The sequence below is a fragment of the Brienomyrus brachyistius genome, chromosome 6 (assembly GCF_023856365.1).
Source record: "Brienomyrus brachyistius isolate T26 chromosome 6, BBRACH_0.4, whole genome shotgun sequence".
NCBI classification, from domain to species: Eukaryota; Metazoa; Chordata; class Actinopteri; order Osteoglossiformes; family Mormyridae; genus Brienomyrus; species Brienomyrus brachyistius.
In genome coordinates this window covers 26,487,495-26,514,217 of record NC_064538.1, presented here as the reverse complement: position 1 = coordinate 26,514,217, position 26,723 = coordinate 26,487,495, and positions in this window count along the sequence as shown.

Here is a 26,723-nt window from a genome sequence, read left to right as displayed (position 1 = left end):
GAATTTATCAACAAAAAAAAAAACAGAGAGCTTACCAGTGTTTGGGGCAGTATTCCCTTCTTTTTGGAAAGCAGGAAGTGAAGTAGGGGTCCTTAGGATACAGCGGATCCTTTTAATGCCCGATTAAATTTTGTTTTTGTAGAAATCTAACGGAGTGCACAAAAAACTGGGACACAACTTTAAAGTGGCACCATTAACACCTTAGCTCGTGTTCCTAGGTGATTTTTTTCTCAAAAACTAGAGAATATCCCAGACATATAACATGAAACATCATTTACATTTAATGAATGTTATTGGATAATGACAGAATCAACTGCTTCATATCACTGAATACTCCAATCTCTGACTTAAAAAAAAAAAACTAGAACACACTACTATGATCCTGGTGTGTTTGCATTGCAGAGCAGTAATGTGAAGCTTTGTAGCCTGCTCATTATAATAAAAAGCACATTTATAAAAAACAAAACTATCTGATTCATAAATATGTAAAAGAAAACTAAATGGCCACAAAGCATAGTTTTGTACATTTAAATAAGGAAAAGTGAATAACTTTAGAGAGGGAGACATTTTATTATTTTAAGGATATGGGCTGAAAGTTGTATGCATATATTTAAGCAATAACATACTGTACAAGGAGTGCAGTTCTACAGCTGTGATTCGGTTGTAGGCACGAGGTCTTATATATATCGCGTGTATGCTGTTATTGTAGCTGTTACAGTTCTTAGTGTATTGGCACCAAAATTGTTGGTCATAGTGTAAAGGAGAAATAAATAGAATATAAATATTTAGATATATAAAAAAATATAAATGAAATTTACTATAAATTTTAAAACACACACAAAGAGAAACAGGTAACCACCTCATTGGGGGGAGGAAAGATTCTCTGAATCGGCATGTAATGGCAATGGAATGTACAGTAAATTAATAGGTGTAGTTTCAGAGGCTTTAATGAGGATTTAAAAAAATACATTTATTGGCTTTTACATTTCCTGTTGATCCATCCAGTACTTCTAGAAATTGTAGAGGTTGGGAAGCATGGGAGGAGACAAGATTAGATGGGCAGGGTGAGTGACGGGGCAGTGCAGAGAATACAGTGCTGTCATTTCCACGGCCCCCTTTCAGGTTACACTTTCTGTCCTATATTAGAATTATGCCATCGTCATATTTGGGATGGTAGACAGAAACATGCAACACGCAGACGGTAATAAGGAGCCGGAACTTTATCGGGATACTGGAATGGAGATGGGATTAAGAAAATGGTCAGGAGGACTGACAGCATAAGGGAAACAAAAACAGCAGCAGATCTTGGGAAGGGTTATATCAGGCTGTGTGCTTCATGCTCTGGTATTTATTCAGGGTTGAGAGGCAAAGAATAGGCAACTTTCTGTGATCCAAAATGAGGCACAGGTGAACAGAATAAAAGCCCCTGTCACCTGACTCCGCCCCCCCCCCCCCCCCCCCCCCCCGCAGTCATTATTTATGAAGAAGTATACATTTGTGTCTGGCCTGTCCTCTGGCATTCCCAAATTACTGTGTACAATGTGACAGCACATTGTTTGCTCTCCTTTTGAACTTGCACATGGCAATTCAGCCCCGAAGTTCAATATCCTGGGAATGCAATCCTGTCTATGAGTAATCGCTTCCAATGATTAAACGGCGCACAGCAGTCACTGCCTCTCCATTGCACCCATGCATATGAAAACAGTAGCAATTCTTGCACATCATATTCACAAAATATTTTTTTTCAGAAAATAACCATAGATGCCATGCTTTTCTGTGGCGCGGGGTGGGTCCTTTATAAGACTGTGAATTTTGTAGATACTCACCCTCTATACCTGCATATAAGGATACTCTGCGCTCTACAGAAGACACATATTTGCTAAAAAAAAAAGAAAACTTAATTTAGTCATGCTGAATATATTACTTCCAGCCTTTTTTACAACCTCAAAGAACATGGGATTTCAAAGAATGTGAAGAAGAGAATGAGAATATCTGTTTCATAGTCAGCAGTTAGAGTTACATTCAACATTTGAACCTGAGACAAATGAGTACATGTCCAGAACTGAAAAAACCGTACTATAGACAATGCGATAATGTGAATTATGTGAAAGCAGATGTATAAAATGGAACCATCAGAGTAAAGTGTAACCTAAACTGCTATACAGATATTAATCTTTCCTTGTCTGTTCAGATAAATAATCTCCATGTTTTCTTAACTGAAACATGCATCCATTTCCATAACTCTTCACTTTGTGGAGGCTTGTCTGAAGCTCAGGAAGTCCAAAGCACAAAGAGAAACCCTGGAAGGGATGCCAGTCCATTGTAAGAAGCACAGTCACAGAGTCTGGAGAGTTTAGAGATCCCAGTTTTTCAGTAGGAAATAAAAATCTCATACAAACTTGGGAGAACCTGGCAGGTTCCACAGATGCAGGAAAGGATTCAAACCCACAGCCAAGGCGATATGAGGTCACAGTGCAACCCACTGAGCAACCACTGCGCATAACCAAATAATGCAAAATATGATTCGGTTATTGCAACTGTTCTTCCACTTCCATAATACCCTCATGAATTCCAAACCATTGATGTGTTTTCAGCGATTTTTGGAAAGCTTCCAAATCCAAAACAAAAAAGGAAGGCAGTTTGAAAGGACCACACATGGGCTAAGGCAAAGACAGAGAGTTAAATGTTGGCAGTGTTCTTCATTAAGCCGATGTGTCACAAGTGCCAGGAATGTTCTTACCCACCACAAACGAGTGCAGTTGTTGAGAAACAAGTTTTGTGACCAAAAGGCTACCAGCTTAAATCCCACAAGGGGGCTGGCTGTTATATCCCTTAGGAAACCACTTGACCTCAACTGCTTCAGTTAAACACATCCAGCTGCATGAATGGACAAGAAAACTTTCTTCGGGTGAGAGTTAGGAGGGCAACAGTGCATTGTAATGTATTACACAAACAATACCTGGCAGAGAGTGACCAGTGTTTCAGTCTCTGCTTCACCTAAAGGCAATTTAAGTGGCAAAAGCCTGTGGATGTTATATGAAACTTCGTCAGTCTTGGGAAACACGGCTGGTGACTGTAGGCCACATAAACAAGTCAATAATATGTATTAAATAACAAAATGTCTGACAATAAAAATCTATATGAAATATGTGATCATTAACTGGTGCTGTCCTGCATTATGTCCTTCTCCAAGACATGCACCCCTGAGGAGCAAACACAGTAATAGTATCAGTTAACCTATACCAATATTAACCTCTACCATTTCCTCAAAGTTTTTCACTTGCACTTTAGAGAGTGGTTTTAAATGGGGAATAAATAATTTATCTGATTATCTTATGCATTCGTCTTGCCGACAATGCTTTAGTATGTCTTTGAGTCTGTTTGCGGGTTTGGATTTTCCTCTGTCTGGCATTTCGGAACCCTGCCGTTTCCCAGATTGCACCTCCTGGGATAAAAATAAACTGTGGCCTATAACTGCAGTCACCTTTTCTTCTGGGTGACTGAGGAGTTTCAGGTTTTTCCCTTTACCTCCGTTAAATGAAGTCGGCTCTCCATCTCTGCCCTTCTCAGCTGTTGGTCCGGCCGCTTCTTTGCTGATTCCTTACGTGACGCTGTTTTAACCTGCAGCTTTTTGTTGTTACTGCCTAAGATTGACTTTGTCTCCTTGGATTTCTCAGCAGTAATGTAAAATCAACAGTGATTAAATCCAGTGCTTGTTGAGACTGAAGATAAGATGTGAATCTTTGTTGTCCCTTTACAAAGCTGTGAAATGTCATTTAGCAGCACTAGAGCAGCAGTTACAACATATATTACACAGACAAGGACCATCCAGAGCACCAGGAGGTAATTCACTGTCAATGTAATCAAAAGCAAAAATAGGGCACAGATTCCCCGCCATTATAATGAGCTTAAATCTGGCAAATATAATTGGGGGCATTATATATGCTGAAAGGAATCTCCATAAGAGAGATTTTAAGGAACATACTTTTCATTCTCGAACAATTATGTTGTCTTGAGGTGTTGGCCCACCCCAGAGGGAAAGAAATATGTGTGTGGGGAATTCTCTGAAAGATGCAGAAGGACGGCCTCTGTCTGGTTCATTGTCAGAGATGGGTTACATGATTTGGACTCTGAGCAGACGATAACAGTAAAGCATTTTAGAAATCTCTGCTGATTCCCTGCAGAAATAGTCATTATTAACAGAGGGAGCCAAAATGACAATGCTGCACAGAAAGAAGACCAGACACTGACCCAAGAGACTACTAAATTTATTGGCTACAACAAATCTTGTTAAAAAATACAAAAAGAAGGCATGAAGATTTAATGCACCTGAAATTCCAAGAAAACTTTGTACCGAATAAGTCATCACCGGAATGTAAATGCTGAAATACACAGCACTGCAGAGCTTTTAAACAAAAACTATAAGAGGTAGGAAAACGTGACATTCTCTCCACACAGCAGATTAGACCTCTCTGATTATGCAATATTTCATCACATCATTAAATAGACCTAAGTGAAATATACCTAAAACCCAAAGCACTGGAAAAACTTTTAGGTATTAGTAGGTAATTCCATCAAATAAATGATTTTCCATTCAGTAAGTACAACACTGTGGTATCATGGTAGTGCAGTGGTCAGCATTGTTGGCTCACACCCCTGGGATCCGGGTTCGAGTCTCCACCAAGGTTCCCCGTCTGTGAAGTTTGCATGTCCTTCCTGTGTTGTTTTGGGTTTCCCTCTGGATACTCTGGTGCCAAATTATGCATGTATGAGTGAATGAAGTGTGACCTGTGATAGGTTGGTGCCCCACCCTGGATGGTTCCCTCTCCATAGACTCCAGACCCCCCTGCAACCCCAAATAGGATGAGCAGTTAGAAAAGGGGGAGAATTATGAAATTGAATCTTTAGTAATACTTTCGAGGCACAAATATTGCAGTAGTACACCCTAACGTAATGTATTAATTAACCAGAAACTAAGTGTTAGTTATGCACTGATCCCATATTTGTTCATAATGAATCAATCATAATGGTTCATGTATTTCATGCAGTTACTATGGTGTTCATGATTTGTGCTGAGTAGTAACTGAGATACTAAGTTACTTGTGCCCCCTCAAGTAAAGTGTTACCCAACCTGGTTGGTATTTTCAAACAGAATATGGGCAGCTGGAATATGATGGGCAGATACTAGTGATTCATGAAAGAGAGTCCATCCGTAACTCCTTGAAAATCTCTGAGAAAGCTCTCACCTTCCAGTTAAAGGATGAACTGGAGCTCATTTCATTGTACTGGAATGGCTGGGACTCTGTGTGAAGGCTTAAACCTGGCGCCGTTTCCCTGTATGACTAGAACTCTGTTGTGGTTGGCAATGAATCTTGACTGGGGTACATAAGAAATTTAATCCTTCTGCTGTTCTGTGTTTAATAAGGGAAACTAAAGAAGAATATCATTGGAAACAGGCCAATAGCCTTACGCAAGTCTCTATTGTAATATCAGATTGTAATATTAGGATAAATGAGATGTGTTTGAAGCACACACTAGACACCTACAACATGCATATGCCCAATAAACTAGTAAAATCAAATAAATGTCAAATCTACACATTTGTCATAGCTGCAAACATATTTTCTCATATATCTATTCGTATATGCATTGAATACATCATCCTACACTGGATAAACTGTTGCAATTCCATCATTCTTTAAAGATCTAAGCAGAAGAATGGAATCAAAATTATGATAATTAAAGCCTGTCACAGGACACGGAGCTGCTACAGATAGTGACAGTTGACACGTAAATTGCCATGAAGGAAGGTGTAATTTTAGATGCTGTCAGCTGATTTGAAGAAGGTCTCTGCTTGCAGAAGCTGACAAAAGAAATATGAATTACCATGGAAAGGTTAGACTTGACAGGTAATAACGACATGTTGGGAATCTGTATGGGACAACAATCTGATTGGATGTGGACTCCTTAAAATGGTAAAATGGGGTGAAAAGAGGTTAATTCAAGGTAAAAAGAGGTTAGAAGACAGATTAGTAATTCAGATTAGTTATTATTCAAGTAGCTGCTAATAATTGTAAAACATGTATACTTCACACTAGATGTTTGTTTGTTTGTACGTCAGTTAAGTTCCTTCAAGGTTCTGTAACCTCTCAGGCAATATTATTTATAAGTGGGATACAAAGTAAAACTGTTTTCAAATTTCATTAAAAAAAAAGAAGAAAAATTGGAAAATCACAGAAAAATCATACAAAAAAACTAAATACAAACCATGTCGTTTTATCTATCATAGCATATTAGGGGGAGAAAAATGGTGTATGATAATAGGTATTGTTCTCGTTATTATTATGAATTTGGCTCAGGTCATGGTGCTGAGAGGAGAGGAGACGTGGGCAGCTGTGTGCACGGGGAGGCAGCAGGGTGGGAGTCATGGAGGGGCCTGCCTGATCAGGTTTCTCCGTGTGATTTACACCAGGGCAGCTGCACCAGTGGCACAAGGGCACCACATGAACGGGGGGGGGGCAAAGGTGGGCGTGGCTTGATTCTGCTGCTTCATCCCCTGTCTCAAAAATGACCCCAAAGCCGCCAGCTGCAAATGATCTACGGAGATGATCAACTGCAAGTCTGCGGTACCGAAGGCTCGAATATTACGGCATGCAGAACAAGTACCAGGGAGACAAATGGCGTCATAAAGCTATCAGCTCCTCGGAGTTCATAGTTATAAACAATAAGCATTAACATGTCAATCACTGGGATAAAAAGGCTTTATTCCCCAGAAAGATTTGCACTTTGCATTTAGGTCTGAAGGTCGTGTATGTTGTGTTGGTCCCCATCCTGAGAGTACTTGAGAATACTCTGAATAATAGAATGGATGTCAGGAGGAAATTAACTTGCTCATATATTCATTTTTATTTCAATTTCACATGAGAAGACACTTCAGATGTAAGGATTATTACCATAACAATGCGTGCTTAGGTTTTGTTTCATCTTTGATCACGTGGTGCTCAGGTTAAATGTCACTTTTTAAAAGCATGCAAAGATTTTAATGGCATCTGACTTACGCGGGAGTGTGACGCTTCAGTCTCATACACAAGGCCAACTACTGTTGTAGCCTTCATTGCAGATTGCCCCCCCACTCCCAAGGGCCCACTTACCCCCACTGTTGTTATACAAAGTCCAGGTCTGGTTACACCTCTGCCATGAAGCCTTGGCTTGATTTGGAAGTTATTATTGTCCTTATTACACTGCTAAACACTGGTTGCCTCTCAGCCCCAGTGCTCATTATTCATCCTGTTGACAGCTCCAACACATTCCCTGGGCAAGACTCCCTTCCTAGGCGGCCAGGACCAGGTGGAAGTGGAGCTGAGCTCAACATGACCTCCCAACATGAGCATGCGTTGTGCGTACACATACATGCCTAAGTCTGCTTGAATGAGAAAGAACGGAACAGAGATAAAAGGAAAAAGAAAAACTAACTAAATGGCGTAGTAAATACATTTTTGTTTATTGTTATGGAAAAAAGTGGAACCACTATAAAGTAAAGATGATTCATTCATTTTTGTTTTCTCTTAAAATATTTATCATGAAAATTTGTCTATGATCAAGTAATCTCTACCCAGTCTCAGACCAGTTTCAAATAGTCTTGGATCATGAAATTACATTATATTATAAGTACTGTAATGGTTAATTCTATATTAGCATTTAGCATACTAAAGTTACTTGATCATAACCAAAATTGGGATAAAGTCCTTCTCTCAACAAATAAAAATTGAGATTTGAGACTGTGGAATTTTTCCTGCAGGAGAGTCTCAAAGTCTGGCATGTACAGCTATAATTGCATCGCAAAATGTGATGTAACATGTACAGAAATGATTTCATAAAGGGTTTTCTTCAGTTATAAAACGAACAGAAGAGTGCAAAAATAAATACCTGTCTGAAGCAAGAGAAATGAATGTCAAAAATTGCTCATTGAATGGAGTCATTCTTATTGACACTAATTGGTTTAGCAAGCTAGGAGCAGCACTGAGCATCCAGCGAAACATCAAAGTTAAACTTCTGGCGAGAGAAGCAGAATTAGGAACTGAAAGACTTGGAGCAAGAATGACAGAAAAAGAGTCATTTATAGCAAGGTTTTAAATATAGTGCTTTTTACACCTTCTCTTCTTATTGTCATGATAGCTGGTTTCAGAATGGCAACCCATTCTGTAGCAGTCAGGTCATAAAACATTACAATACAATCTAAATGATTGCAACTCATCATGTCTGAAGATGTAAAACGTATCCTACAAAGTCAATTTGAAAAGGGTATTACAGATTGAGTCAAAAGCAATTAACCTTACACAATATTAGTAGTCAGTGAAAGCTGGAGGGTGATGGAGGAGAGAAAAGGATACTATAACTCCTTTCTGTAGCCCGAGGCCAATGAGCTGCTAACCAATACTATTTAAATTTATATTAACTGCAAGCAATTTATGAAGTATGCGAGTCTTGTGAGCAAAATATTTCTCTCTAATACAGAATTAGAAATCACCATTACTTATGCAGCTATGGCTGGTAACTGAGAGTAATGCCTTTGTTTAAACATAATTATGGTAATATGGCAAATCAATCTGTTACATTTACAGGCTGTTCTTCCTTAGACCAAGACATATACAGTGTTTGACTGACTATGATTTCAGTCATTCCTTTTAAAAACAAACAGATTATGTAAGATAGCAATGTTGGAGAACTTAGCTGATACATTTACCGAAAAACAACCCACAATTATACACATCTATACAGCTCTATATTTTACTGACGAATTGCAAGTCAGTGTTATTAAAGGGGTTGCAATTGACTCCCTCCTGGGAACTTAAACATAAGCCTCCATTTTGTGAATCTGATTGGTGATGCTTCACTACTCCTGGGCAGGTGGTGGGATCATTTCCTGTCTGTCCAGGATCCAGGCTTGCATGGCAGATGTTCATTCGTTCATTCATTCGTTCATTCATTCAGTTCCACTTGTCCTGATTGTAGGAGCCTATTCTAGGAACTACGGGTGCAAGGCAGGGAATATCCCAGGATGAGAGCTCACATACCATCACTCACACATTCACACTTATTGACAACGTGGCTAGATCCACTAACTTCCTTAAATGTTTGTGGTAGGTGTGTTCTTAGAAAATGAAAGACAAACAGCTGTCAACACTATGGCTGTACAGCACTAGGGTTAGGAGAAGCTTTATACGAAAGGAAAATTAAGAACAGTGATGTTAGTAATAATCCTTTAGACTGACCTTCTCACCAGTTCAACCTATACGGCTTCTTAATGCTGACAATCTAGGGTAAGTAATATTTGGAGGCCATTAAGGTCAGACACATCTGGCCCCCCTAACAGAATATCCAGCCCCAGTCTGCCACCCCCCCCCCACACACACACACACCCCCCCACAGGGGAAATGGTGAAATACTTGTGTTCTTTAACTACTCTGCTTTAATATAACATGCTGATGTGCATTATGAAACTGTTCAAGGAAGGGGTCCCTCTCCTTCTGCCAAATCATAAAGGTCAGCATCCTCAGACTCCAGCAGCAGGCAGTTTGACACGGCCTTAGGGGAGGTTGGCTGAGAATGGACATTGATTGTAGAATAAGGGAACAGGTGTGCATACTAGGCCACCAGCACTTGTGTTCTGTTAGCACATTTACAGCTCCCCAAGCAGCTGAAATAAGTAGAGGCCATAGTGAGTACCGGTGCTGACAGGACAGGGACAGCCTTTCTCGTGTGGGGGTATATTTAATAGGCTACAAAAGACAGACCATAGACGGAAAAGAAATGTCAGGTTTAGGGTACCAAGGAAAGGCACTCTGGCCTGACTGGATGACTTTAACTGGATTTTTATCTCCATTGTCTTCTGTGTCTATTCTAACCAGATTCGATCAGAACCCTCTTGGTTTTCAATTCTGCATAAACCTATTTTCTAAAAATCAAATAAATAGATTAATCCTGCGATGTTCTGATGATTGAGACCGTTTTCAGTGGATTATTTAGTTCTCTGCACTTTTGAATCATGTGCTTATCTACCTGTTGCCATGATAAAAGCCAGCCACAAGCAATAACATCCAGCAAGCATCCAAATACTCAGCTGTTGACTCAAGACAAGCCCAAGCACAATGGCTTTCAAGCAGATTCCAAGGTTCTCTGATCACCTGTTATTCTTCAGTGAATTATATCAGGATATTTTTCAATACTATGGATATATTGAAATATTTATAATTCACAAGAAAACCATTTTAAATGAAATAGAATTTTAAATTAAGAACTAGTTGCTTTTATGTATAATATTCCCTCCATCGTATTTGTAGGTTTATTCGGGAAGCTGCCTGACTGATGCATTGCATGCTGAGGAATAGCACTTACTCGGTTTACTCAAGTGAACTTTCGCTTACATCATTGTTGATATTTCTTAGAAGATGTTCTGTGAGGTTTTACTGAACTGGCAGCTATTTCAACAACTGCCACTCAGTGCATCCACACTGGGGGACATGGTGGATGTATCTTGGCAGGCTATGAGAAACATTTAGCATTCAAGTAATTTTTTCCAGTATTAAAACTTTTTATTCACTAGGGAATAAATTATGGTTTTGGTGTTCATGTCACAACTTGTATTTATAAATAACTCCAAATGCCATATATGTCTATTACAAATAAAGCCTGTTAATACAGTTTACCAGTTACTGGCAAACTGAATATTTTTCAATTTACACTAACAAATGATTTCACCCTCAAATGCAGCTTTGAATAACTTCATTTTCCTTTTCCTTCAGCCAACAAAACAGGACTGAAAAAATTAACACTCCATACAGACCTCATCTAAAAGTACTGGATTTATTTCTTCTGTTAATTCCTTCCGCGTTCAGTTCAAAATGTTAAAAATTTAATGATGGACTGAGGTGATGTCATTATTATTTTTTTAGCACAGCTGGTTTTTCTTCCTCCAGATCTGCTAACTTCCTATTTTGTAATGTAATACAAACATGCGTGCATATGTACTTCTGTCACCACCTCATATCAAATGAATAAGAACCTTACATTTCCTGGTTACAAGCTCCAGGAAAAATAGTTGTAAGTTTCTTCCATACAGCAGTCTGTCAAATGATCTTAATGTTTTTTTTTTTTTCCTTCATGAGGTGAAAGGTTTTGAAGTGGAAGGTCAGATATTCCACCTTTGTGATGTCGGAATGGGCTGTACATCTGCTCAGTTTCTTCTTACAATGCTTTGGGAAACTGCTGACCTCATCATTGATAAGCTCTAGTTTACCTCCAGGTTACCCCAGCACCCTTTGACAGCATCCCTAAGGCTGTGCCTGGTTCCTTTTCTACTACGCCTGGATGAGGAGTTCACTCCTCTAATAAAAAGCTCTCTGTGTAGAAACAATATTTGTCCTGACCCCAGTAGGGGACAGAAAATGATAGTTTGCATCCAGTAAAAGTCCAGCATGAAAGTGATTAACTGTTGACACACTACAGCACACAAGAATGAAACACTGTCCTCTGCATTTAACACTTATGTGACATAGCAGCGGGCAGCTAATTCAGCACCCAGGGAGCAGTACCTTGCTCAGGGTACCTAAGTGGTACCTTACTGATTAGGGACTTGAACCAGCAACCTTTCAATCACAACCATGCTTCCCTAACCATTAGGAGACCAGTGCTCCACGCAGAGCTTGATGCGAATGCTTCCTTGACACTAGTCAAATTCCTGCTCCCCCACCCCCCGAAATTTGTTCATATCCAGACTTTTTTGGTGTATATGTCAAGCTGGCTTATCAATGGCAAACATGTTTACAGTAAAAGCCCGTTATAGTGGGCTCGCTTATAACGGAATATCGTCTATTACGGATGAGTTCCACTGGTCCCAGCTGTGCGCTTTTAAGAACATGCAGGAAAAGCATCGGATATAGTGTACTCGCGTATAGCGGAATTTCGCTTATAATGGACAAACAATTTGGTCCCCAGAGCCTTTTAGCTGTAGTTTTGCCGGTGATATCCAGCACAGATATGTAGTCGGGATTATTAATAATGACACATCTAGTCAAGCAAAATTGGATTACAACATGTACGATATAATAATCTATACCACTAGTGTGTCTGCTGGGGGGTGGCATGAGTAAATGGTCTCCTGTACAGTAGTTGTGTTCTGAGCAAACAACAACTCTGGATATAACGGACTTTGGATATAATGGACTGTTTTGCCAGGTCCCTTGAAATCTGTTATAACTGGATTTTACTTTAACAGATTGCTATGGGAACCACTGACAGATGTATATTATAAGTTCACATTACAGTCTGGTCTTACTGGGTATTTGTTTTGCATTATTTTCACTTTCTTGCACTTTTAAGGAAGAAAGTATATTCAAAATGATCTGTTTAAAAAAATACATTGGTTTCATATATAGTTCTGATGAGGTGGTGCAGTGGTTAGCACTGTTGCATCACACCTCTGGGACCAGGGCTTGAGTCTTTGCCATGGCTCCATGTGTATGGAGTTTGCATGTTCTCCCCATGTTGAAGTGGGGATTTGAGGAACACTGTGAGAAACTCAGGGGAAATGCTGTTGCATCACAGCTCTGGGGTACTGACTTCAAGATCAGGAATAGCTTTGCACGACTGATTGATTTCTTTAATCAAAAGATGTGCTCTTAGGAATGGTCATTTCAATAGACTAATAAGTGACTATATGTCTGATCATCCATCCATCCATCCATCCATTTTCCAAACCGCTTATCCTACTGGGTCGCGGGAGGTCCGGAGCCTATCCCGGAAGCAATGGGCACGAGGGCGGGAACAACCCAGGATGGGGGGCCAGCCCATCGCAGGGCACACTCACACACCATGCACCCTCACATGCATTCCTACGGGCAATTCAGCAAGTCCAATTGGCCTCAGCATGTTTTTGGACTGTGGGGGGAAACCGGAGTACCCAGTGAAAACCCCACGACGACATGGGGAGAACATGCAAACTCCACACACATGTGATCCAGGCGGAGATTCGAACCCGGGCCACAGAGGTGTGAGGCAACAGTGCTAACCACTGCACCACCATGCCGCCCCTATGTCTGATCATTCTTTGCTAAATGAAGAAGGATTCTGGTTTACAGCCTTTGCTTCTTGGGATAGATTTTAGATCATCTTTATCCCTTTATCCCACAACAGAAGTATTTCCATGGATGACGGTGCTTTTCAGGAAAAATGGTACCAGATGCAGTTGATGCGTCATGAAAAATGTAGTGGAAAATATAGGAAAAAATACATAAGAACTGCAAGAACAGGAACAGAATGGTTTTGCAGTGAAGAGTCTGATAAATAGAATCAGAACAGGCTGGACTGATTGTCTGAAGAGGGACCCACTAACCTGGGGAAGAAAGACCACTGGATTAAGTCAGGTAGAAGGGTGGGGTTACATGGCCACAGGATTCTGAAGACAGAAGTTAGGAATGAGTATACCACTGGAAAGAGTGAATGAGTATACCCTTGTAAAGAGTGAATGAGTACACCATTGTAAAGAGTGAATGAGTATACCCTTGTAAAGAGTGAATGAGTATGCCCTTGTAAAGAGTGATTGAGAATACCCTTGTAAAGACTGAATATACTCTTGTAAAGAGTGAATGAGTACACTATTGTAAAGAGTGAATGAGTATACCCTTGTAAAGAGTGAATGAGTATAATCTTGTAAAGAGTAAACGATTTTGAGTAATGAGATCACATGTGGCAGACACACTGAGGAACTTAATGCACTTACAGGAAACAAAGACAGCTAGAGAAGCATTTTTTTGCTTATGAAGTTCAGGCAATCTCATAGCATGAAGCTAGTCACTAGTTTAAGTCTTCTTAGAAAAAGTATTTAGTACTGTACTTAGTACTGTACTTTCAGTAGACATGTTTTTGCCACAGGATGGCCCCAAAGCATTTGGATTGTGAAAAAACTTATATTTGCAGTATTAAACATTTCAACTTAATGATTTGAGCACCAAAATTACAAAGGTAAATAATTGGATCTTTTGAAGTTGTCATTTCAAATCATGTGTAATGGCTTCTTGCTGGTGGAAGAGCAATTGCATGTCCACACACGCTTCCCCCATTAACTTCTGGTATTAAGTTTATATTAAAATGTACTCACTCATATTGTAGCCATATTTCCTGAGCTGCCAAAGTGAAAAAGGAAGGATTTTAAACATATTTTTGCAACAATGATTTAAATAATCTTATCAGAATACATATTTCCTTTAATGAACATAATTATAAATTTGAAAACATATATGAAAATCCTTATAGAAAACAAAGTAAACAGGCTCATAATTTGTTAACTTGATCAATGAACCAATACTAAACATTTCAAAAACATTCATTATTTCACCTATAAATGTGTTTTGATATATATTGATTTTATATATTCTGAGTATCATTTTATGTAATTGGGTAACGACTAGAAACCTTTTGCTCCATGTGGACCTGGAGCCTATCACAGGCAGGGAGGCTGGGAGATGCCCAGGATGGCATGACAATCCATCACAGTTTGTACACACGCATACACACACACACACACACACATTTATCTTTGTGGGGACTGTCCATTCATTTCTATGGGAAAAACCCTAATCCCAACATTGACAAACTTAACCCCTACCCAGCCCGAACCTTAACCACAAGTAACCAAAGAAAATACAAAACTCTTGACATTTTCAGTATTTTGATTGCAGGCACAGATTTTATAATCTGGGGACCAAAAAAATGGTCCCTAAAAAATAGCAGGTTTTTATTCCATCATGGGTACCTTTGGTCTCCACAATGTAATATACTGTATGCATGACCCAGACACACACACACAGACACACAATCACACACACGATCGCAGTCATCACACACTACAGGCACCTTTGATATGACAGCTAGCCTAACTGCGGTTCTTAACTCTACAGAAATGGGAGTTAAAAATATATATATAAAGTATACTTAAGTGGATTTTGCCACTACCTCCACCTTTCAATATTTATGCCCATCGGGTTATAGTGTAACTGCGCTGTGCTTCCCAAAAGACATTATGCAGAATTCATTGTGCTGAACTTTCCATCATGGATTCATTTTCCACATGTTCCCCGTTTCAGAGTAAAATTCAAAACTGAGAAATGTGCTTGCCTGTTAAACATATCTCTAATCCCTATGTGTCCTGAGGTGTGATGGTCATTATTTTGTCAAGGAAGACCAGTTCTCACAAAGAACTAACCAAGGGAGCCTTTAAAGCTTAGTTACTTTTGAATGTAGAGATTTGTTGGCCTTTACAAAATAAATTATAAGGCAAACAAAATCATGTAACTGTTTCTCTTGATTATGGTGATGTAATACTTTTTACAATCAATATCTCAATTATATTTTCCATCCTTCTCAGTCTATTTCACACTGAGAAATCTAGCTGGTAAATTTAATTTTTAGCTTCCGTTCAATTGGTTGGTCCATGTTTTAAACTAATTTCAAGATTATAATAGGTGCAGTCACTATATTTTTTTGAACAATGGCACTATTTATGACACTTGTTTTTCTTGGTCATATTAAAATACATAATTATTAAATTTTCTTCACGAGCAGACAAGTTTCCAGAGGAAAAAGAAGATTATTTCACTTGACACAGCTGAAAATGTGTTAGTTATAGCAGCGTTTCTCAAACGTATTTGTCCTGGGGACCAGTCATGTCAGGCTTTGGGGCTGCAGGGCCCTGCATAAATGATCATAAAATCCACTTTCATGCTAAATGAATGTGAGATGTTCTCTTCCAATGATATGTTTCTTAATATGTTAAATAGTTACCAGATTTTTGCACATTATCATACAGACTGGGAGTACAGTACCGGGCAAAGGTTTTAGGCAGTCAAAGACAATGTTTAATCCTATTTATCTGGGTAGCAAGAACAGACGCTCCTCTACTTACGAACGAGTTACGTTCCGAAAGGCCGTTCGTAACTTGAAATCTTTGTAAGTTGTTATTCAACATCATTTTAAGGGTACATGCAAGTACAAAGAACTAGGATGCTGGGAGTCTTTCTTCCCCAGGTTAGTGGGTCCCTCTTCAGACAATCAGTCCAGCCTGTTCTGATTCTATTTATCAGACTCTTCACTGCAAAACCATTCTGTTCCTGGAAAATACAGTTAACAAGACATTCAATAAATGATAATCAGGGCCGCTGGAAAATTTAATCTCCAGTCCACATCTAGACAGAATGATCCTCTTTTCTGTCTCATGATTAGCAGGGTGGCAGTTGGGGCGTTTATGACACAAAGTTTTTCTTTTTTATTTCAACAACAAACCCACCTTCACGTGAAGCACAAGCCTCCTCTTGTTTTGACATTTTCTTTCTTTTGCTGGCTCCCGATTCAAATTGCCGTTTGGAGGCCATCTCTCCCCCTGCATGGATACAACTGCCTGTCGGCGCATTTAACCGCTGATTGGTCAGATGCTGCGTGCTGTCAATCATTGCGGCAACATGTGCGGTGTCAGATTACTCTACTCTTTTTTTTTTTCTCTCCTGCCTTGGGCTGACTTGGTGCTTTAATGCGCGCCTCACGGCAGCGATGCGCATCCTGTGTGCATTTACAGAGAATGCGTCCTCTTGCAGAAAATGCCCCCCCCCATGGATCATGGGGCCCTACGCACAGTGCGTGTTCTGCGTGTAGGGAGGGCCGGCGCTGACTGTATTCCATGGAAAGGGAATACACATGGGAACTTTGCCACTGCCACAGACACTTTCTCACAAATTATTTCAAAATTTGCTGAAACACTGTCAGGGTGAGGAATGTTCAAATTTTGAGACAGATCACACCAAAGTTGAGGCAGTCCTGTATAATAATAGCAAGGGCAAGTTTCAGACACTTGATCCCGTTAGCTTGATAACTCAAAAAGTATTTGAGGGATTGTTATCAAAATGCTGTATGAGTAAAGATCTGGTTCTGTTCAAATTTTGAGACAAATTGCTCCAAAATTGAAGAATCGCTGCATAGTGATAGCAAAGACAAGGGCAGTCTCAGACACTTACCTTTGTCAGCATGATAACTCAAAAATTATTTGTCGGAATAGCATTTGAGAAAACTTGACTAGCATTGTTCTTGAATACCATCTAAATACGATTTACTGCAGTATAAGGCACAGATGGTATGACAGTATGAAAAATTAGATGCCACCTAAGTCAAGTGTAGGGGGGCTGGAGATAGAGATTGGGGGTGTGGAAAGACTAAGGATTAGATGGGGGGTGGGGTGGGATACATTGCTGTTGTGCTGAAAGAATCTACTTTAAAATTTGGTCAAACCATATTGTACAGAATTTACCAAATTATAAAGCAAAATAATAAAAACCTTAGCAATTAGATGAAAACCAGCCACTAGTCACTCCATTCATTCTATGCTAACAAATATCTCCACACAACATGACATGGAGAGTGTATGTGGAATCCAAATTTATTATAGTATAGGGTTTTGGGGACAATGACAAGGAATGGGGCAGGAACACATTAAACACCACAAAAAGGCAAACAGGGAAATACAGAAACTGTTTTAACAGATGAGGAAAAGACAAACTGAACCACCAATTATGTTTGCGGGACAGGTGTTACTAATCAAGCCAACAACTCTGGCCACATGATGGCCATTCTCGCTCCACTCCCCAATGACATGTGCATACTTCCATTTACCACATCTGCAACACTTCAGCTATAATGGGAAACCATTAGTCAGTATCATTATCAAACGTACCACAGCCACATACACATTACAGTTACACAAAGTTAATGAAAAAAGAGCTATAGCGTAATTTTAGCCATATCATGAAATGTCGAGGGTAAAAAACTGCTGTTTAATGTGTTTCTCAAAGTAGTCTTTATGAGTTTAAGAGAACTAAGTAAAACAACTTTTGATATGGCATTTGGAGAGTGTGGAGAACAGAGGCAATAGAAAACAAGCTTCTTTCACTTTCACTTATATCATTGTCTCACTCTCATCCTACCAACTACAGTGATGTAGTAAAAATTAGACATAATTCCTTCCAGGTCATTAGGATCTGCAAAAATCCACATGGCTTGTCATGCTGTGTTCTTTGTTCTTCCAGGGCACATATCCACCTTCCTTTTATTCCTCAGTTTGATTTCTCACTGTTTACATGACTTTTTACAGAGCTTGTTCCCCCACTGTAAAGTTGGTCAAAGTTTATCTGCATCATTTTCCGATTACAAAAGTTCTGTCATATCACATGAACCTTGGCTACCAAGTCACTCATTGGCATGCCCAAAAAGCTTCCTTAAAACTTGTAGTGCATTGCCAGGGTTTGGCTGGGGGTTAAAACACTCATACAGTTCAAGGAATGGACTGAACTAAATGTTTACTGTATCCAGTATTTCAAGCTCCCTCCTACTCAACTGACTTAAGTCTCCATTGCACTGGTACAGTACAGATGTTCCCACTCCAAGATTTGGCAGTGAACCAGAGGAGTGCACACAAAAAAAGGTTTCCCCATTTCTTTCCTCCACAACTATAATTGCAGGTAGTAGATCATGCCTTGCTATCAGCCGTGCCCTTTGCATGGACTCTCAGGCCTTTGGAGCCCATTGGGAGACACCGTTAATCTCCCCACTGTTAAGAGATTACACTCTATTAGGGAGAGTCAAATCAGGTTAGAAAAAGACCAGGGCCAGCATCTGAAGACAGAGAGATTTATCAGCGCTGAGATATGGATTCAACAAGTGTGAATTGTGGTGCTGAATCGTCTGCCCAGCCTACGTAGGGGATACTGTTAGTTTTGCACATCGCGACTCACAGGAAATGCTGCTTTTGCGGTGAAGGACGCCATGTGGGAAGGTAATACACAAAAGCCACAGGTATTCACATCGAGATGCCCATGAGTTATTTTTTTCTGAAAATAAATGTCAGTCGTACTTTATTTTAATGTACAAGTCTGGTTATGCAGCAACATATTCCCATGCCATCACTTTATAATTAAAAACAGCCATGGGGCATCAAACAGTGTGCTGGGTCCATTCTTTGTCTTGTTTGAGGCCCTTAGCTACACGCCTTTGAATGAACACTGTTCAGCGTATTGAGGTATTTACAGCATTTTAACACATAATTTATTCTTCATTAATAACATATTCCATTTTTACTTTTTGTCATCATATATTGTATATTTTTGAATGTGTAATATTTGAAATATATAACATACATACTTCACTATGTTAAAATATTTCATTTGTATTGAATCTGACCGAACTTGGAACTTTGAGTATATATTTTCATATATATTCTCTGGGGAGAGCTTGGTGCGCCATTCATACAATTACTTTAACACATGAGTGCACAGGTAATAATCAGACCCTCGCACTTTCATTAAATGTCTCCAGCTGCATTGGGGTGCCTGCCCGCACGTTCACTCATTGTGTATGCAGAACAAAACTGTTTGTTGATGTAAACAAAAGCCCACATCTTCTGGCTATTTCCCACAGCTCTGACAAATATCGCTCTCAAACTAGAGTGTGGCTAGTGTTTGTTGGCAGGTACAGATTTCGCTCTTCCTCCCCCTCTTCCTTTGGTCCAACTGCCTCTTCATTATGCTTCACTTGGTTCAATCAAAGCCAACAGGCTCGGCCCATTAATCAGTAACCTTCTCCACGTGGATATGGAAGTGATATGTGCTGGACACAAAGAGACGCTGCGTTATGAACCTTCTCCTCTACTCCTGGCCTTACATTTGATGTCAGCACAATCTCTTTTATCATGATATGGGCCCACTAAAGAATCAAGTCCAACACAGATTATTTAATATCGCATGACAACCATGTCAAAATTTTCCCTTGTCAAAAATACAGCAGAGAGGTGTTTAAGTAGACAAACAAGCCTTAGGATAAGACAATTCCTAGCCTGAATTAAAAACAGTGAAATGAGAAGTTTAGTTTTGAGTCCATGCAGCTTATCCTACAGCCACTGACACAGATATTTAAACCTCACTCAACTGGTATTCTCATGTTATACAACACATCGTGTTAAAAAAAATTGTGCTTTTTCCCTGACCACCGCTAACGAAATATGACCCTCACTTCTCACAGCTGGAAATAAGCCCAAGTAGGCTGAGCCAGGTAGATTACTCTTACAGATACAACTATTTGTATAGATACAAAGTTAGCAGATAGAGCTTACAGTGCATAAGAATTCCAGACATCTTGGCGAAATTACTTTGATAAACAAATCAACTCAGTTGAACTCATCTTCATACCTGTCATCAGCTGTAGAAGAACATTCCCTGAGCTTTCATAAGCAACAATAGGTCCTGTCATTGCGCCTCAGACACTGTTATCAAGGCCTTCAAGATATCACTCTGCTCTGATTTCGTTCCAGAAAAATACACTGTATCGAAGAAGGACCAAAAATGGCTTCAGTAATACAACTAAAGCGATGTGTGGCCTGCAGGAGAAAATGCAATCTGGTAATAACTGGTTAAATATGTTGATGTGGACTGAATAATGTAATGAGACTCATAAGGAGTAAAATCTGATGCTGCCACTGTATCAGTAAATGAAGGGAAATTGAACATAAGGAACATACAGTAGCTTATTGTCATGGCAAATGCGACTCAATAGGAAGGTAGCAGATTTATAATGGATGGCATGTAGGTCAATTATTAACTGAAGTGAGTTATCCCAATATAATGCATAATTTTGTAATATACTATAATATTCCAATAAGCCAAAATATTAAGCAAACTAGTTTGACGGGAACCCATTTGAAAATAAATTATAAGGAAATAATTACTTTTCATGAGTGTATAATAATGATGACAGGATGTTGAAAGGAGTTGTTGAATGGAAGTGAGAACTTATACTTTTTTGGCATAAAAGCCAACTGCCCATCAATCAGCTCTTAGGAAACGGACAGGATCAGCATGAATGGTGATAGTGAATGGGCAACCTCTCCAAGAATGCAAGGAAGTGCCACGCTTCGCAAGAGGACAAAGATGGCTAAACTTTCTCCAGGCAACTGCACACAGGACTAAGATGAGAAATGAATCCTTTTGTGAAAAATGGACAAAGCTTGATAATCCAGATCGTCACCGTGTGAAGGCCGGTAGGAAACGTCCACAATGGCACCGAGGTGCCAGTAATTTATTGATGATAAGGACCACCTACAATGGTGGACGCTTTCCTGGCCCGAGCCCAACTGCATTTGTCTTGCTGAAAAATTGCACTGCCTATATTGGAAATACTAGTCCAATCAGAAAACACAAAGGCTAATCGTGCTCTGTGCCAGTAAACTTAATTTCCCAGTAATACTCAATTAAAAGGAAGACATTCAAGCATATTTGTTTTATCCAGTATTAGGACAACACACCTGTGATCAGGAAATAGATTGCTACTTATGCAGAAGCTTTCGAAACAGTGGTGACCTTGACATTCTCATCAAATCATTTGTATGTAAATGAATACAGCCAATATTACATGTGGTGATGCACATTGTTGTGACAAGAGAGTGCCAAACTCCTGTAATTAACCTAGGCTTTAAATTAGCATCGACATTTCTAAAAGCTGCTTGATTGCTTCTTGCTTTCAAATAAATTCTATGCAGCAAAATACCAACTTCCTCCAAGCCTTTGCAGAAATAAGATCAGATAAGATAAACATTTTCTCTTCAGGGCTCATAACTCGTTTAAGGAATTTGCACATATTTACTGCACACATTCAGTGCTTTAAATGCTACTATCATTTTACCTTTGGAAGCAAATACCTGATGAGGTAATCCATTAACTAAGTTAGCGCTGATCTACAGTTTATATTAGTCAGCAATTGGCAAGTGTCTAACCAACACCTGAAACACAGTATTGTTGGGCAGTAAATGGGTTCTCCTTTACTCATCACTTTTCATAACACTTTTAATGGCATTGAAAGCAACATGCTGGTGCTTCTTCAGTATTAATATCTGGTGGTTTGAGCAGCTACAGTAGGACAGCATTTAATTAAAAATAGGTTCATATGCCATATACTTTGCATCATTCGCTCAGAAAATGAACTATGTCAGTATATAGACATGAAGTGCTTTTGCCTTAAGTGTATTAGGACTGATGGCGGTATGCTGTCTACTGTCTATCCTGCCACATTCTATGCCTCCAAGGCAGGTTGCCGAGTTTCCATGTCTTTTAATGTGAACAGACCTTAACACTGAGAAAGCAAACACCGAACACTATGCAATCCTAACTTTCATGACAGAAGACACAGACTCGACATAATTCCAGCTTAACAATGATATGGATGCTCAAGGGCATAGGAGTTGGGGGGGGAGGGGGGGGGGGAGAAACATTTCGCCCAGTATAAAGCGCTGTCCTACACATTTGAGCGTGCCGAAGGGTTAATGTTATACGGAAAGTCTCTTGTACGCTAGAAAAAGGTGTCTGCTTCTTCAGCAAACCATCCACACATATACATGACAGAAGGTGTCACACATATAACTGAAAACTTTGAAAATTAATAAAATTTTATTTCAAATTGTAAATTTAATTGTAAAAATGTAATAGGACATATGACTAATGGAACACATTTTCTGAAATGATGCATACATCACGTCTCTTAAGACATTGGACTAATCTCCCTTGTGTGCTTTTCTATTGATTTCAGTCACTGAAAATAAAGCACCAAAACTTCATTTGCAAGTGACAGGTAAGTATTTTCCAGATTTCCTACAGCTGACCAAACTGCTGTGCAACTGCTTTTATCCAGCATATTGAAGACAAGCACTCAGTTTGATATATTTTTACAGGTTTAAATTTTTTAAACAAACAAACTTGGAAATTTTCTAGAAATAATAGTTAAAAATAGGCACTTCCTGGTACGCAAGCTTGAAACCATTTTCATGTATCCCAAACACACCACTGTCTTCTGTTTTGCTCAAGAAACACAGTAAAAGAAAGTCAAAAGAAACTCTACTTCTGCCTGCAAGGGAAACATATGGAGTGTATCATACATATCAAAAACAGTTGTTTCTCTACTATATTTTTGCCTTCAATCTTAAGCATTTTTTCTGCAATGTCTGTAAATAAGTAAAGAATGGTGACGCAAAAATCAAGCTACTTAAGTGAAAATTACTTGTGGCATGAAATCGCATTGTCCACTGATTTCTCGAATCTGCTGGAAAGCCAGTAAAGTTTTTACTCGTGTTCTTAAGCAGTTAAAGCCAATTATATTTGAATGCCTCCTATTTCCAGGTAACTGTTGCAGGTAATTCAGATGAATGTCAGTATAGAAAAAAAAATGGATGAATATAAAACACTTTCTGAACATAATGTGAATGATCGGCGGCATCAGAAATGGTCCAGATCTGTTTCAGAGAGGAGTAACACATGGAATACAAGCAAACACTTCCAGCTGCCATGATGGAATCATGCCTACTCCTTCTAAAGATGAAGCAAGCCAGTTTTTCCCATTCTTCAAAAACCCATATAATACACGGGGTAATGTGACCATTCAGGACTATTTTCTGGGAGGAAAAAGTTAGAACGGATGTAACAGAGATATGCTGTTCTGAGAACAGACATTGCTGCACCATCTACTGCTAGCAGGCTACTCCCTTGTCTGTGCAGTTGCAAATCCTCTGTGCTGTGAGAAACCCAAACACCATCCCTCCCTCTTTCCTTGCACTTCTTGGGTCTCGTTCTTATTCTGGACTGGTTCTACTGTGATTTATCACGTCTATTCCCAAGCCAAAAGCCATGATGTCACCCCCCCCCCCACCCCTCACCCCCCGCCCCATTCAAGACTCTAATCTCCTCAAAAACAGCTTGGACTGACATGCTACAACTGCTGCCAGGCGCTAGTTAACCCACGGCCTCAATTCAAAATCAGTATTGGGTCTTAGGAGGTGTGCTGTGGCCCGAAACTCTACATTTGATCAGGTGAGAACTGCGAAGAAAAGGTCTGATAGAAGAATATTAAACATTCAGAATAACCTTAAATCCGAATAGAATTTACATGCTGTTCTCTCCCTCAGTAATATTTCCACATATTTCCTACGCGTATTTCTACATACCTTTGTACATGGCCATTGGAGACACATCATCTTGATGCAAACCATTCTAAAACTGCGACGAACTCTGGCCGGCAAAATCTGAAAGGCAGGTATTTTTAAACTCGATTTACACAGCTATCTAATGGAGCTTGAAATTTACCGTGACTTCATAATCTGGCACCGGTCCTTAAAGGAAACACATTCATTACATTCATTTACCCATATGAAGCTTGTGGGTTACAGAGAGAGAAAACATGCACCTTAGGGCAAGGTGTTTGGCAATGTCTACAGCTATTAACTCCACAGGAAGACAAAGAAGGTAAGAAGACAGCCAAACCAAGAAATGCACGAGTAATACCTATTTCTCCAGTCTACTCTGATTAATGACAGAGAATAAGAGATGCATAAAATGAATCATGCGAGCCTAATTATCAATGGCCTCCGGCAAACAATTATGCCATTGAGTGAATACAAAGGGATTTAAGCTGCGGTTTTCTTAAGGAATTGCTGTTTGCAAGCACTGCGTAATTGCTAGAATAAAGTTACTATATAACGTCCATGCGTGCCAGTTATTCCACTGTACTTTTTAAATAACCGTGGAGTCTGTACATCCATCTTCTCATCCACACACATGTTCATATTTTAACTAACAATGCACCCTGACCATCCTACAATAAACACATTTAAGAAAAATAGAAAAAAGAAAGCCATTAGAGAAGAAAAAAAAAATACCCTGCAAACTTCATCGCTTTTGAAAATCATTCATACACATGTTGCATTCTTGGAAGCCTTCTGAACCTTACCGAACATCTCAATATTTGATGGCTGACTTGACAAGTAATTTAAGTGTGATTCCCTTAGTTATCATAGCGTCCTATCAGATGAAATGCCTCCAGACTACATTAATTTGGTCCCATTTGTTACTGCAAAACTCAACACTGACCTTCAAAGACCTTGAAGAGTATAATCAATATATCGAATGGTGACCTTTTCGTTATTATACTTTGTGTCTTCGTTCAAAACATCTTTGTTACTTTCAGCTTGATGGTGCCTATCCAGTTCCCAAGGGTCAATAAAAGTGATGTTCTTCTAAAAGGATATAATACATATATACATATATATATATAAAAAATATAATACATTTTACCATGGTAAGCTGAATAGAAAAGGAATTCGAAATAATAACAGTCATACGTTAAACAGATTAATATCAAGTCAAAACAAGTAACTGAAACTGCATAAGCTACAAGAATTTATTGAAATAGATGAAATTTAAGAAAGTCAAGAAGCTTTGATATAAATCTCATGGTTACATTGTCTCTACAACAGGGCATCTCGGCTATGCTATAAAATCATTAGCTTTATAATCATTAACCTTTTCAATGAATTTTTATTTTATATTATTACAAGGCAGGTGGCACCGTGGATGGTATAGTAGTCCATCACAGGACATATACTCAAAACGCTATGGAGAAATTCCGGAAACCCATTTACAAAATCATATTATTTTTTTGAGTGTGAGACCAGATTACCTGGAGACAGCATGTGTCACGTGGGGAGAAAATGCTCAAAGCACAGAGCAGTGAAGGGAGACAGACCCCCAGCGCTGAGGTGTGAGGCGGCAGTCCTCACCATCATGCTGCCCACTACAGAACGGCACAACTTAGCTCTTAAGCAACATGACTAGATGTACGATTAATATAAAATGTACGTATTTATATATTTAATGCCACAATAAATGTATCATAATCATTAAATAATATATCATAAGCAAAACTTCCACTTGCACCAGGGTTACATTTAGGTTCATGGGGACTCATGAATTTAACACAATGTCATATTTTATGAATAGATTAGAATCCATAAGTCATTTGCAAGAACATTTACTATGCAGACAAACAGATATGACCTTTCAGTCTAATAACTGATTCAGAGAATGCATGAAAAGGGGGTGGACATCACTGTTTTTTTCATTCTCAGAACTTTAATCAAGTGTTTTCCCTTTCTCCCCTAATAATTAGTTTTGAACCTTCATTTCAGTTATTCCATTTAAGTTGGAGCCCCCCTAGTTATGAAATTAATCATTCTACACGAATCTCCACCTCCCTGTGGAAAACCCCATTCTGAATTCCAGTCCCAAGTCCCATTATGTTTGGCATTGACTGATATGCATACCATCCCCAGTAGAGATATGTAGATGCTTTAATGGCTGTCACTCAAACAGGTGACTAGCCAAATCTGAATAGCAGACATTGTATTAAGAAGAGGTTTTACCTTATCTCTACTATAACCTAAAGGCCAGTTTAAGTGTACAGGGATGCAATACCAACAATAAGCTCTGGTACAGGCTTACATTCTCACTATATCTGCCTGATGTGTCTGACAGAAAAGCTTACAGTCTATTCGCCTCCGTAAACAAAAAAGTAAGCGACAAGGTTTTAACCTTGTTCCTGCCTAAGCAAGTCAGCAAGAGTGGTTTATATGGAAGCCTAGGAGGAGATGATTGCTTTAAAGGAGGCAGTAACAGACATACCGCTTACACCCAAAGGAAATGCAAAGGGAAGAGACCCAAGGATCTCAGCATAGCAGAATGAGGGGGGGGGGGGGACATATCTCTGGATTTAAGTGCATTAACTTAGAACCCTGGTGTTGCTGACAACTCGTAAAT